Raw genomic sequence first — 16,194 nt, forward strand, 5'->3', positions numbered from 1 at the left:
GATATAGCAGTGTGCGACCTCAGGCACTTTGTGCTGCTTTGTGCTCTGTCTCAAAGCTTACGATGTGCCCAAGGTTTCTAACTGTCACATCACGATAGTAACTTAGTCGTAAAACATCGCCTTGTTTACAATCGGTGTTGAAGGGTTACAGTTCTGAATTGGTTTAGACATTGCTTATTCGCTGGTGTAACCTGAAGTGCAGCATCTCTATAATTTATTATGTTCAATCTTTTGTTGCAAGCCAACCTGAAAGAAGTACTGGTGTTGTTCACAATGTTACCGCACAATGAATACCGTATGAATTGTTTGTGTGTCAGCCTGGCTCAATGGTAGCACTCTTGCCTCTGAATCAGAAGGTGGTGGGTTCAAGCCCAAGTTGGAATCTGGCATAGATAGCCTAAGCTGACACTCCAGTGCAGTGCTGGGGATCTGTTGCATTGTTCATAGGTCCTGTCCTTCAGATGAGACATTAAACCAAGACTTGAGAAGATTCTATTTTCTGTGTTGTTTTATTCTATCAGTAGCCTGAAATAGACTGTGAGCTTCTAATTCCTGCAAGTTAAATGACAGTAAAGTAGGCAATTCTTGCTTGTTTAATATGGTTCTGTACCTTTTAAGCCCTCTGAGATGCTACACCGCATGATAGGCGCTATATAAAAGCAAATTATTGTAATGTACAAAACATAATGCCTAAAAATGAATGTTGTCATCATCCATCTCTTAGTCTGGGTCAAGATGGGTTGCACTCATTTTGTCTCTTTCCTTATTTTAACAATACAGGAGTCCTGTCGCTCAGTGGTTAGAGCAGTTGCCTCACAAGCAGGAGACCTGGGTTCGATTCCTGGTAGGGCAAAACCTTTGGCAAGTTTCCTGACTCCACACGCCTAATAATCTCTCAAGAAAAAAACCCAATAATAATTTGGTCTCCAATTGCCTCTGTTTACTCAGCAGTAAGTAGGAACCCGGTTGTTAATCTTTTGCGGATCGCTTTGCCGGGAATAATAATCCCTAAAAAAAGATTAATAATTTAGTCACTCAATCCATGACTGTTTGTGGAATACTAGTGTGCACAATTGGCTGCCGCATTTCGCCCCCAAATATACAGTCAATTCACTTTACGGTATATTCTATGAAGCGCTTTGAAACATCTCAAAGACGTGAGATGCACTATATCAAATGCAAGGATTATTATTATTATTTCTTCCATTTTATTTAATCCAATCAATCACATTCAACCTCGTTGCTGCGTTCAGTAGTGTATTAAAGAGAATTCACTATTTTAAAGTCATTAGTCATGTCGACTCTCTATGTATTTTAGCGGAAAAAATGCCAGTTCTGTTAATTTATTTTTGTAGTCCATGAATCCAGTGATCCAAAAGCAATCAATTGTTTCTGAAGCATTAGTGTCACTCTGTAACTATGGTGACAAAATCTGGAAGCAAAAGTACAAGTGAAGTTTACCTGATGTATTGTATATTACTGAAGGACAGTTAATTTATCAAAACTGCCATATAATACCATAGAGACAACTAGACGTATGGCTGTTGGTGATTGTCCAGCAGTCCTACACACTAAGCCCCAAGCTGTGAAACTAGCATTCAGTAGCTGGAACACTGAACAGATATTTTGCGTAGAATTCTAGAAATTGTGAGCATCTAATTCTTGCCAGTATAATGATGATTCATTACCGAATTCCTACCAGTTTAGTGATGGTTATGTACCTAATAATGCCTTAAAAAAAGAAATAAAAGAATAATTTGACACACATTCCACAACTGTTTGTGGGTCGCTGCTGTGCACAATTGGCTGCCATATTTCACCCACAAAAGTACATTCTGTGAAGCACTTTGAGATGTCTCGAAGACGTGATAAAGTACCATATCAAATGCAGGAATTATTATTATTATTATTAATTCCTGTTAGTTTAATGATGATTATGTACCTAATTCCTGCTAGTTTAATGATGGTTATGCACTTGCTTCCTGCTTGAAATTCATCTAGTTTAATGGTATTTATACACCTAATTCCTGCAGTATAATTATGTTTATGCAACTAATTCCTGTGATCTTAATGATGGGTTTGCCCTCTGCTCTGTCAGCTGCACCACTCATAAATATTATTACACCCATTTTTTAGTGGAAGGCATTCGCCACATTGCCTGGATAGGCTTTACATTCCAGGTTGTCTGGAAAGGAACATGCATGTCCATTCAGCAGCAATCTCATGAGTGATGAGGAAGATGATTGCGTATGTTTTGTTGGGCTTCTAAACGCTGAAATTGAAAACCATGAATACTTAGCCTTATCATGTATCCCAGCTAAGTCCACTTTCACTCTCATGTATATAATTGAGTTCAGAATCTCCCACACAAAATTATATAATGATAATTATTTGTAATAGAAATATACAGGATCCAGATAGTGTAAACAGATTAGCATAGTTTTCTTCTGCTTTTAGTACTGAAGTTACAGTTCAATACAATTGATTTCAATGATGAATTAAAGGTTCCACTTGCTGTGGGCACTAATGGTTTTACTTGAATTTGGGCAATTTCAACTCAATTCCCAGTGTGTGATCAGCCACAATACAAGTTCCCATAATTTGGCATTAATATTCGCTTTATACTGTTAGGAGAGAAGTCATTCACTTCCAGCAGTAGATAATGTGACGTGCAAGGCCACGTCATATCTGCACAAAAGAACACAACCAGTAGTTTATTCTGAAACTGGAAACTCTGGAATACTTTCCATCAATCCCTCCTCCTTGCCTCCTCTCTCCCTTTATTCAAGTCCCACCTGAAAACCTTTCTCTTCGACCGTGCTTACGGCCACATCCCCCGCACCCCTCCCACCCACCCACCAGCTCGCAGTCAGGCTCCACCACTGTTAAGCGCTCTGAGGTGCTACCCTGTGCGGAGGGTGCTATATAAGTGCAATTTGTTATTGTTTATGAAACAAAATGAATAATAAAATGCATTTGATATATGCATGCAAATACTTTTCTAATAAGGAGAATGTCTCAAAGCTTGTCACAGGATATACTGTAAAGTGCAATGACTGTTTAGCTTGTTTTACAATGAGTCCAATTTACAGTATGTCTTAATTAAAGAAACCAATTAATGCAAATTGGGACTTGTTTCAGTCAGCAGATGTGTGTAATAATCATCTGTTTCCATGAAATTCACCTTCATAGCAAAATTTCCATGAGTCAATGAGAATTCTAAGCAGAATTCTTTATTAAAATTACTACAAATTAAACTCAAATATTAGAACTGATCCTTTCCAGCAATTTGTAAGCGGTAAATTGAAAGGGATGGGTGGAGGGAAAGATTAAGCAAGTTGATTGCTATTCATGCATACTGCATTGCATAGGAGCAGGCTAAATGCACTGCACTTGAAACCAGTTTTATAAAGTGTAGTGACTGTACTTTGTAGGTCAATGTGGCAGCAAATTTGAGCATAGCTCAAGGCAGCTGGGTCCAGTGACGTCAATGTGGCTCAACACCAGCTCATACTTCACTAGTGGTAAATCATCTCAACAATGGCCACCAACCATACAGTAGAAATACAGCAGAAATTAGCTATCTTAGTAAGGCAATGGGATAATAATCATAATAATCATAATAATAATAATAATCCTTGCATTTGATATAGCGCCTTACCACTTATCAAAGTGCTTCACAGAATATACTGTAAAGTGAATTGATTGTATATTTTGTAGGCAAAATGCAGCAGCCAATTATGCACAACGGTGTCCCACAAGCAGTTATGGATTGAGTGACCAAATTATTAGTTTTTTTTAAGGGATTATTATCTCCAAAAAAGCGATCTCGGAATCGACTAATAACCGGGATCCTACTTACTGCTAGATAAACAGAGGCGTGTGGAATAAGGAAACTTGCTCAACATTTCTCCCTGATGGGAATCAAACCCAGGTCCTCTTACTTCGAGGCAAGTGCTCTAACCACTAAGCTACAGGACTCTATATGATGGTTAGGGTAGGAAAAGGTGAACTTCAAAGAATCATAGAATCTTACAGCACAGGAGGAGGCCATTTGGCTCATTGTGTCTGTGCCATCTCCTTGAAAGAGCTATCCAACTCGTCCAACTCCCCCACTCTTACACCATAGCCCTGATAATTGTTCCTTTTCAAATACCTATCCAATTCTCTTTTGAAAGATACTATCGTATCTGCTTCCACCACCTTTTCCTGCAGTGCATTTCAGATTGTAACAAATCTCTGGATAAAAACATTTCTTCACATCTCCCCACTGGTTCTTTTGCCAATTATCTTAAATCTGTGTCCTCTGGTTTCTGACCCACCTGCCAGTGGAAACAGTTTCCCCTCATAATTTTGAACAGTATACTAAATCTTGCCTTAATATTGTCTTCTCTAAGAAGGACAATCCCAGCTTCTCTAGTCTCTCCACACAATGGAAGCCCCTCATTCCTGGTATCATTCTGGTAAATCTTCTTTGCACCCTCCCAAAGGTCATGACTTCCTTCCGAAAGTGCATTGCCCTGAATTGGACACAATACAACAAGATACAACAAGATTCCATTTATAAAGCGCCTTTCACGTCAGGAGGACGTCCCAAGGCGCTGCACAGTTGGGTCATGACCCGAGCAGGGGGAAATGGTCAGGGTGAGGGGAGGGAAGGGAGGGAGCGAGGAGGGGGGAAATGGTCAGGGTGAGGGGAGGGAAGGGAGGGAGCGAGGAGGGGAAGAGAGTCGAGAGGGGAGCTGAAGGCACGGTCAAAGAGAAAGGTTTTGAGACCGGCCTTGAAGGAGGAAAGGGAGGAAGCAAGGCGAAGGCACTGGGGGATGGAGTTCCAGAGCCTGGGGCTGAGAGGCTGAAGGCCCGACCACCGATGGTAGGGCGGTTGGGGCGGGGGACGTGGAGCAGACCGGAGCCAGAGGAACGGAGGGTACGGGCAGGTAGGTAGGGGGATAGTAGGTTGGAGAGGTAGGAGGGAGCAAGGCCGTGAATGGCCTTGTAGGTGAGGATGAGGATCTTGAAATCAATCCTCTGGGGGATGGGGAGCCAGTGGAGGCGAGCGAGGGTGGGAGTGATGTGGTCCCGAAGCCTGGTGCGGGACAGTACACGAGCTGCAGAGTTCTGAATGACCTGCAGCTTGTGGAGGGAGGTGGCGGGAAGGCCGGCGAGGAGAGAGTTCCCATAGTCCAGCCTTGAGGTGACAAAGGCGTGGACCAGGGTTTCAGCAGCGTGAGGGGTGAGGTAGTGCCGTAGTCTGGCGATGTTCCGGAGGTGATGGAAGGCGGTGCCAGTTGTGGTGCGGATGTGAGGGAGAAAGGACAGCTCAGGGTCGAACAAAACGCCGAGGTTCCTGACTGGCTTTGAGAGGTGGAGAGTGCAGCCTTGGATGCTGATGGTGTCAGCGCCTGAGGTGCGGAGGCGCTGACGTGAGCCAATCAGGAGGGCCTCGGTTTTTCGCACGTTGAGCTGAAGAAAGTTGTCTCTCGTCCAGGACTCGATGTCGGACAGGCAGGCTGTCAGGACATCGGTGGTCGTGGAGTTGAGAGTAGAGGAGGAAAGGTAGAGTTGGGTGTCATCCGCATACATGTGGAAGTTAACCCCATGTCTGCGGATGATGTCACCGAGGGGGAGCATATAGAGGGTGAAGAGGAGGGGACCGAGGACAGAGCCCTGAGGGACACCACATGAGACAGTACGGGGGGTGGAGGAGAAGCCATTCGTTGAGACAAAGTGAAGACGGTGAGAAAGGTACGACCTAAACCATTCAAGGACAGTGCCTTGAAGGTTGAGGTGGGAGGACAAGCGGTGGAGTAGGATAGCGTGGTCGACCGTATCGAATGCTGCCGATAGGTCGAGGAGGACGAGGAGACAGAGGGAGCCCTGGTCACAGATGGTCAGGATATCATTGGTGACCTTGACCAGGGCAGTTTCTGTGCTATGGGCAGCACGGAAACCTGACTGAAGGGGTTCAAAAAGAGAATGGGTGGAAAGGAAAGAGCGCAGTTGGGAGGCGACAACTCTTTCCAAGACCTTGGAGAGAAAGGGGAGGTTGGAGATGGGCCGGTAGCTTGATAGCTGCGACGCATCAAGGGAGGGTTTTTTCAGGGTGGGCGTGATGATGGCAGTTTTTAATGGAATGGGGACAGAGCCAGAGGAGAGGGACAGGTTGATGATGTCAGTGATATGTGGGGCAAGAAAGTGGAGCTGGGAGATAAGGAGTGGAGTGGGGATGGGGTCAAGGGAGCAGGTGGTTGGTTTTAGGGATAGGATGAGTTCAGTGACAGAGGGTGGGGAAACGGGTACGAAGGTGTGTAGGGGAGGATGGGTAGGAGTCGGAGTGTGGGAGGGAAGGGGTGGGTGGTGGGTGGAAGTTGGAGGGGAAGTGACCGCGGAGCGGATTCCCTTGATCTTGGATTCAAGGAAATCCAGCATCTCCTCGCAGTGAAGGTTGGAGGAGATGACCTGCGCGGGGTGGCGGGGGGGACGGAGGAGTCGGGTTGTGGTGGAAAACAGTAGCCTGGGGTTGTTCTTCGCCTCCAGGATTATCCTGGAGTAGAAGGACGACTTGGCCGAGGCTAGAGTGGAGCGGTAAATTTTGAGGAGGTCCAGCCAGATTTGTCGGTGGACCGTTAGGCCAGATTTGACACAGGTGCGTTCAGCAGCCCGCACCTGGCTTTTCAGTGAGCGGAGGTGGGTGGTGTACCAGGGGGAGGAGCGGGAGTAGGAGACAGTGCGGGAAGTGATGGGGCAAGAGAATACTCCAACTAGTGATTTGTAAAGGTTTAGCAGACCTTGTTTTTGTATTCTATGCCTCTATTTATAAAGCCAAGGATCCCCATTATTTAACAGCTTCGTCAACTTGTCCTGCCACCTTCAAATATTTGTGTATGTGAACCCAGGTTTCTCTGCTCCTGCACCCTTTTAACATTGTACCATCTAGCTTATATTGCCTCTTCTCCTCCCAAAATGCATTACTTCACACTTCTCTGCATTAAATTTCATCTGCCATGTGTCTATCAATTTCACCAGTCTGTCTATGTCCTCTTGCAGTCTGCTACTATCCTCCTCACTGTTTAATTTGGTGGAATAAGAGATGCTCTTGTTGGGGCAGTGAACAATACAATACAAAATTACATTTGTAAACCACCTTTCAAGTCGGGAGGATGTCCCCGGAATTATGCCAGAGTAGAGGGATTTCTGCTGTATCTGACGATCCTCCATAAACCATGGGAGATTAAGTGTCTATGGCAGAATCTATCACATGATCTGTGTAAGGAACTGGCTTAAAGAGTTAAATGGCCTTACCTCATTCCACGTTTTTTGGAAAAGACTTCCAGCCAAAGCAGCTGTGTCAATAAACCCCTTCAAAACAAGAGCAGGGTATAGATGAAATAATTAATCCATGCTGCTGGGACCACTGGGAAGAGGGGGAGGAGATCTCTAAGGAGGAGAGTAGAACCAGGATGAATATAGGAGAAGTAAAGATGGATGAATATTATACTTGAATATTATACTTGATTACATTTAAAGATCAAGGAGTATAGATGAATTGATGAAGACCCTCATAAACACATTCAGAACATCCAGGCTCGATTATGCAAACTCCCTGCTTGTTGCACCCTCCCCCAACCCTCCAACTCCTTCCTCAATAGGCTGCAGATCATCCAGAATTCTGCAGCACGTGTCCTCTCCTGCACCAGGCTCCGTGACCCTATCACCCCCACCCTCGCTCGACTCCACTGGCTTCCCATCACACAGAGGATACAGTTCAAGATCCTGGTCCTCGCCTTCAAAGCACTCCATGGTCTTGCTCCCCTCAACCTCTGTGACCTTCTAAGCCCCTATCAACCCGTCCGCTCCCTCCGCTCAACAGGCTCCGGCCTGCTTCACATCCCTGCCTTTCCCGCCTCACCATTGGCGGGCGGGCCTTTAGTCATTCTGCTCCCATCCTCTGGAATTCCATCCTGCAGTCCCTCGCTCACACCCTTCCTTGCCTCCTTCAAGATCCGTATCAAGGTGCTCATCTTTGACCATGCCTTCAATTACACTCCTTGTCCCACTGCCCTCCATCTTCCCCGATCCCACCCCTCCCCGGTTCAGGTCTGAAACACTGATTGTCCAGCACCATGGGATGTCCTATCCGATGTGAAAGGCGCTAAACAAATGTAATCTTGTTGTTGTTGTTATATTACTTTCCTTTGCCCTTGAGAATACCAGATGTATACCATACGATGGAATGATTTGCTGGAGACCGAGAAATACAATATTGGGCTCCTGCCCAAACAGTTGTCAGGTTGAAGATTAACATAGAATAGGATTACAGACCATGGCCTCACTAAATAACAGGAGTGCTCTATGCTTTGCTGAAAAATATTCAGTAGAAATGGGTTTAATGCTTTCTGGAACTGGTCTGAAGATCATTGCACAAAGGACGTCTCACCAGCTATTTTTCTGGCAGCATCAAATCTCTCAGCAGGAGGGTATGTTAGGAGAAGAATGAGCTATAAGAAGAAAGAAGAAAACCACAGTGAGATTAAAGTAGAAGAAGAGCAAACTTTGATTGAAAGCCTATGTATGCCAAGGAATAATAAACTTTAACAGTGACATCGAATATCTTAATTTACTAAGATATTCTATTGTGTTTTTTCCTATTTATTTTGATTGATTTGAATATGTTTGCTTCACCTTTGCTGAGCTCATTGGAGAAACTGGCTACGAGGCATTATTAAGCCAAAAGAATTTCATTAAAAACTCTATAGGTACCAACATCTATACGTTAAGACCCAGTATTAGGTTAAGCAAACAAATTTGTTGCTGTTATTCAAATCTACCACTTTATGAGCCACTCTGCAGGTTTCATGCATATTTCCTTTGGATGAGACGTTAAACTGAGATCCCATATGCCTGTTCAGATGCACGTTAAAGCTCCCATGGTACTATATGAAAAGAGAAGGGAGTTTTTCACTGTATCCTGGCCAATGATACTCCAGACAAACCGAACAATTCACTCAAGGCTGTCTGTGGGACATTATTGTTCACAATTTTACTACCACATTTGCCTACAGATAAACAGTCACATCACTTTACAGCAAATATTATTTACTATAATATGCAATGCCTGTGAAATTTGTAGATAAATCCGGTAGCCAATTTGCATACAGACATTATAGGATACTTGATCAAATGTAAAGGTTATTTGTTATAATTACATATGCAGTTTAACCTGAGATTCTGCATTGCTGAGAGTGAAAGTACAAAATGGAGTCTGGAAGGATACAGAGTTGAATTGTGAGGTATGATTCGATAAATAATTAATAGTTTCAAAAGAGTCATATAAGATGGATTTTAAAGCCCAGAGGTTAAAGAATATCATTACGTTGCAGTCTTGTCAAAGCAAAGGACAAACTACATGGCTTCACAAATTACCAGTGGGCAAGCATCTGTCAAATGTCCCAAGTGCCCATTAAATTTAAATAATATTTTATTCATCTAAGCATTTGCTAGTGCAGAAAAATCAATTTAAAAAGATCTGTGTATAAATTTACCACAAGCAGCATGCTTATAGTGATATCTTTAGAGTGTCTTACTAACATTAAAAAAACATTGTTTATGCAATATCTCTTGCAAAATGGCAACTACAGTTATTCCAATACATTTGTGCTCATGGGGAGATGGCGGATGTAGAGAAGGAGGATGAGGGGTATTCCATGTCTTACATCTCAGAGCATGCAAAGTTTGGCAAATTATTGAATTCAATCTTAACATTAAAGCTGTTTTCCGTGTAGTTCTTAAAAGAAGTTCCCATCGGTCACAGAGAATTATAATAGAATTCCAACCAGCACATCCTTGTTAAAGACGGTCATTGGGGTCCATAAAATTCAAACTCATCTTACAATGGGGCATAATCAAGAGAGGCCAAGGCTAGCACTTCCAAAATGTGTCTTCACTTATCTCATAATCGGCGATATTACTGCACATGCACACAGAAAGTCATGCTGTCATTTTATGCCCTTATTTATGTATACACAATTTGAGCATATCACGTTTCGAATTGCATCATTACACTTCAAATCCCATTTTGCTGTGATATGCTTTGAAATGCAACAACACCAACTTGCATTTAAAAGCACCTTTCACGCAGGATAGCATCTTGGAATGCTGCTCATTGGTGGGGTTTGGCACAGAGCAAGGGAGAAAGTGATGGGGAAGGTGACTGGAGCACCGATCGAAGAGGTAGATTTTAAGCTGGGATTTAAAGATAGATAAAGAGGAAGCGAGGCGGGGAGATTGAGGCAGCAGGGACAACTGAATTATTTTGAGGATCAACAAGTGGAGTTGAAGAATGCTAATAGAATTCAGAAAGTGCAATGTCAGGATTTGGGATTTTTAGATAGGAAATGTAAGGGTTCACTCCTCCATTGCATGGTACCCAAACCTGCATTAACATGACATATGTTATAACTGTGACCTGCTGTATTAAGGAATGCTGTTAATATTATCAAAATGGAATGAGCTGACTATTACAGCATTCTGTAGCAACCATCACACACAAAGCAACTTCCCTGAAATCATAGTTATGTCATGGAGTCAGTGCACCACTTCTGCTAACATGTGGGCATTTTTTTATATACACAGTAAAAGCACATTCCAGTCGGCAGCAAACCAAGGCTTGACCTGACCTCGAACCATTTATTTTAGCAACTAAAACTAAAGGTTGACGTACAATAACTGCCTGAAGGAATGCTGCAGAATGGGCCAAACAGCACATGATTAATTTAACCTTACTTCAACTAGAGCTTTCAGGTTGATTGAGATTTACAGTGACTATATGATCCTGTCCAGTGTTATTGAAATGTTATTTTCATTTTTTTCTCCCAGAGTATTACTGTTTCTGCTTATGTTCTTTTTAGACTCCATTTTAGCCCCATAAATATATCATAAGAAAAACAAAATCAATGAGTATACTTTCTTATGAGGGCAAATTTGCAACATTTCATATTGGATTCAATGTGATAATTATGAAACGTCACACACTTACCCTTATTCTTTCAATTTACCAAACATAAAGGAATTACTGGATCCACTGTATTGATAGTGAAGAGTACTTCTTCTCTCGTTTTTTTGCATCTCTCTGTTGGAGCTGTTGATCCTGTATCTGCAATGGAATATTCACTCTCTCCTGGAGGAATGCACTCTGCTTATCTAATTCTGGAAAGTAAAAGGTGCAAGAGCCAAGGCCTGGGGGCCCCAGTGTGTGGATACTACTGGAGTTTAACCAGCTAAACCCACTTTGCTTGGCATTGCAAATACTATCACACAAGCAACAACAACAACTTGCACTTATATAGCGCCCTCCACGTAGGACAGCGTCTCAGAGCACTTAACAGTGGCGGAGCCTGACTCTGAGCTGGTGGGGATGGAGGGGAGAGGTGACTGTAAATACGGTCGAAAAGGAAGGTTTTCAGGCGGGACTTGAAAAAGGGGAGAGAGGGGGCGAGGCGGAGGAGTTGAGGGAGAGTGTTCCAGAGTTTTGGGGTGTTGGGACTGAAAGCACAACCTCCAATGGTGGAACGGAGGGTGCGAGCGAGAAGGAGGAGGCCGGTGCCAGTCAAGCGTAGGCGACTGGTGGTGGATTAGGGAGTGAGGAGGTCGGAGAGGTAGGGAGGTGCCAGAGAGTACGGCTTCCGTCTTGTCCACATTCAGCTGCAGGAAGTTTGCATTCATCCAGGTCCTGATGTCTGCCAGACAAGCTGATAGAATATCGGTGGACCTGGAGTCGATGCTGGAGGAAGCAAAGTAGATTTGTGTATCATCCGCATACATGTGGACATTTACCCCGGGTCTGCAGATGACATCACCCAGTGGGAGTATATAAATGAGGAAAAGAAGAAGGCCAAGGATGCAACCCTGGGGTACCCCGCAGGTGACCAGGCGGGGGTGGGAGGAGAAACCATTTGCCAAGATGAAGTGATGGCAGTTGGCATCCTGCTGTCTGTCCAATTAGGTCCCATCCATTCATAATCTAAAGTAATAGGGTTCAAGTTATAATTCTAAACAGCCCAAATTTATCTTTGATTATTTATGAAGTTACTTCAACCCTCCACTTATATGCTGTATTCTAATAATTCCCAAATGTCTTGTCCTGTACATAATCTTTCTTTACTTACCTTTCTTTACTTGACTGATACCGCACTACTATGATTTTTACTCGGAACTTTCCTCTCTTGTCCCTACAAGATACATAAATACACTATAATCCAAACCATTGAAAGTTTTTGGAGAGCTTTTCAATGAATGTGTTTGTGGATATAATCAATACAGAAGCATTGGTCCCATCATCTTCTCCGTGTTATGATTCTGTATATTTCAGATGATTGCCAACATGATATATGTAAAATTTTAAAACCAGTTTTCACAATGTCACTGTGGATCAGATCAGAAATGGGTATCATGACTGGACATAAGAAGAATCTTGTCAATTTTCTGTCTAACAAATACTTTATAACCACTTTGTAGCTGAACTGCCACCTCGTGTAATGCAAACTGGCAGCAGAGGAGCCATGTTCAATCCAAAAAAAACAAGTTGTCCTGAGCCAACAGCAAGTAACTTCTCAATCACTTACTTTATGGGCAATGAAATGATCGGTATACCTATGGACACTTGTTTTAAATCTGGATTACTGTTAAATTAGAGAATTTGATGTCTAACACTTGGATTGTTTTAGCAATAGGTAAATAAAATGTGTGGCTTTAATTACCCAGTGTATGGTAGCTAAATGTGCAGATAACACCAAGATGGAAGGAACTGGAGAATCAGAGGAGGCAGCAAAGAACTTGATTGCTAATCCACTTAGCTGATAACTGGCAAATGAAGTTTAATACAAATAATTGCAAGGTGCTCCGTATAGGAAGTAAGAATAAGAAGCAGATGTACACCATGGATGCGACAGAACTTGTTACGAGGATCGCTCATGAGTCAAAACAATTTGAGGCAGCAAAAAAAATGCAATATTGCTAAATTAGTTGAGTTTAGATTGACAAACATCATATCAGGCTGTACAGCACTCTGGTCAGACCACACTTTGTAAATTGCAGACAATACCAATACAGCATGACATAAGGCTCTAGAGATAGTGCAGAGGAGAACATCAAGGATAATACGAATGTTAGAGGATTAAGGTAGAGGAATGAGCAACAATTAGACAAGAAAGAACTCGTCAGCCTTGAAAAAAAATGACTCAGTAGGGATGTTACCGAGGTGTATAAAATTTTAAATGGCAGTAGAAAAATAAACCCAGAACACTATTGTATGAAGCATTGAGACAGTAAAACTATAGAACTATAAGTTTGTGGAGATAATCAATATAGAAGCATTGGAAGCTACAAAGGTCATTATCGGAACAGATATCAGGAAGTTTTTGCTTTACCCAGAGGGTAATTATCGACTGGAATAGGTTGCCAGGAAGAGTGTTTGAGGCCTGGAAACACTGGATTCATTTAAAAAGCAGCTTGATGTTTTGATGGGAGGATGGTAGGGTGGGTGTTCTGAAGGGATGACACCAGATGGGCCAAAGAGCCTTCTTCATCCAAACTAACTCTGTCATGTTCAACCAATCAAAAAGGTTAAAGTTGATTTTTTTTTGAATCCATTAAATTGATTGTTAAATATAGAAATAGAGATACATGTATTTATTTACACATGCTTAACACAACCTGCACATTAGACCGCAGTAACTCTTGCTATAACTTAAGGGGCTGCTTTTGAGGAAATTACCACAAAAGCAATGTTTAATATGGTTTACACATGGTTCACATACATGGCTTACATCATTCGCTAGCTGTGCTTGGGAGCTACTCAGTGCACCAAGCTAAGCACTGTTCTACAACCCTCAATGTTTCAGGATATTCTATCCGCCAGTCAGCCCAGTGTTGGTTTGGGAACTAGACTGGTGGGGAATGTGAAGAGGAATTGAGCTGTGCACACCAGCGTTCTGGATGTGATTACTTAATTGTGGCTCTGAACATGCAGTATCCACAGATTGCTCTGTATTCCATCAGTTTAGGAAGCTATTCAAATATGGTTTTGTTTTTGGAAGAAAAAGGAAAAGGGACGTTAATGTAATAATAATAATAATCCTTGCATTTGATATAGCTCCTTATCACATCTTCGAAATGTCTCAAAGCACTTCACAGAATATACTGTGTATATTCAAGATTCTCAAAAATTCAAGATCCTCATCCTCACCTACAAGGCCATTCACGGCCTTGCTCCCTCCTACCTCTCTGACCTACTATCCCCCTACTTACCTGACCGTACTCTCCGTTCCTCTGGCTCCGGTCTGCTCCACATCCACCGCTCCAACCGCCCTACCATTGGTGGCCGGGCCTTCAGTCTCTCAGCCCCGAGGCTCTGGAACTCTATCTCCCAGTGTCTTCGCCTTGCCTCCTCCCTTTCCTCCTTCACGGCCGGTCTCAAGACCTTTCTCTTTGACCGTGCCTTCAGCTCCCCTCTCAACTCTCTATCCTCTCCTCGCCCCCTCCCTTCCCTCCCCTCACCCTGACCATTTCCCCACTCCTCGCTCCCTCCCTTCCCTCCCCTCACCCTGACCATTTACCCCCTGCTCGGGTCCTGACCCAACTGTCCAGTGCCTTGGGACGTCCTCCCGATGTGAAAGGCGCTCTATAAATGAAATCTTGTTGTTGTTGTTGTTGTATATTTTGTGGGCGAAACATGGCAGCCAATTGCACACAGCAGTGTTCCACAAACAGTTATGGATTAAGTGAGCAAATTTGTTTTTAAGGATTATTATCCCCGGAGAAGCAATCCGCCAATCGATTAACCATCAGGTCCTACTTACTGCTAGGTAAATAGAGGTGTGTGGAGTAAGGAAACTTGCCCAATGTTTCGCCCTGATAGGAATCGATTCTAGGTCCTCTCGTGTAGTGGACACAAACTGCCGCCCTTTTGGACAACTTTAATTATGATATTGTTTTGCAAGCCAAAGCTTGGTTTATCGCTGTTATGACAATTATGTTTCTTTGTATATAAATATATTAGTTGTCATTGTAATGGGGAAACCTCCACACAAACGTCTCATTTCTCTGAGGAACAGATCTTATAAATAAAAGGTAACTTAGCGTCCTGCTCAATGCCGTCCATTGGTAGCCCTCCAGCTAGTGTAACCACAACTTAATGACAATAGAGGAAAAGTAAACCCAAAACTAGTATATATTAGCGGGGGATATTGTGTGTAACACCCAGATGTCACTGACTTTTCATATAATAATGTAATAATCGCTTAAAAAATATATATCAATAAAATAATAATAATTTGGTCACTCAATCCACGACTGTTTATGGGACACTGCTGTGCACAATTGGCTGCTACGTTTCGCCCACAAAATATACATTTAATTAACTTTACAGTATATTCTGTGAAGCTCTTTGAGACATCCCATAAATGGGATAAGGCGCTATAACAAATGCAAGGATTATTATTATTACACACAACAGACATCACATTTCACTAAACCTTCAAATTTCCTGATATCTGTTCCGAAATTGACATTGGAAGCTTTAAACCTATTGTTCTACTGTCTTAGTGCATCCTAAAATATTATTCTAGGTTTATTTTTCATGACCATATCTTTGGTAGTATTTTTGGTCAACACGTTTAAATCTCTTACTTCCATGTACGATGTACCACACCACATCACCAAGTGCTTTGAGTTGTTCTTTTCCATTCTTTATAAATGCATAAGATATTATTATAAGTCATTTTGCTTCAGTCACCCCCAGCTATCAATAAGTCACATTTAGTAACAAAAGTCAAGTGGGTTACTATGGTTGTTCTCCTGTTTAATTTTCCACATTTCGACATTTACTGTCACTTGTAAATTAAAATGCCAGAGGGAGGTAATTGCTACACATTTACTTTCCAGGCAGCCTTAATGGCTACAGATTGGATGTTCATGCTGTCAGTCATTAGAACATTATTGGTGGACTGGTTTTGTGATATGGCACATGTCGTAGCATCAAAATCATCTGCGAGAAAAATGGTATTTGGCAGTAAATGAAGACTGACGTAACCTTCAGGAATAATGCTGTGAAATGAGTGACAGGACAATTTCAGATCAGACTCCCTGGAGAAATCACTAAAGAGACAGGAGTATCAACAGCATCTGTGACACATAGTG

Source organism: Callorhinchus milii, unplaced genomic scaffold (assembly GCF_018977255.1).
Source record: "Callorhinchus milii isolate IMCB2004 unplaced genomic scaffold, IMCB_Cmil_1.0 Scaffold3, whole genome shotgun sequence".
In the NCBI taxonomy this organism is placed as follows: domain Eukaryota; kingdom Metazoa; phylum Chordata; class Chondrichthyes; order Chimaeriformes; family Callorhinchidae; genus Callorhinchus; species Callorhinchus milii.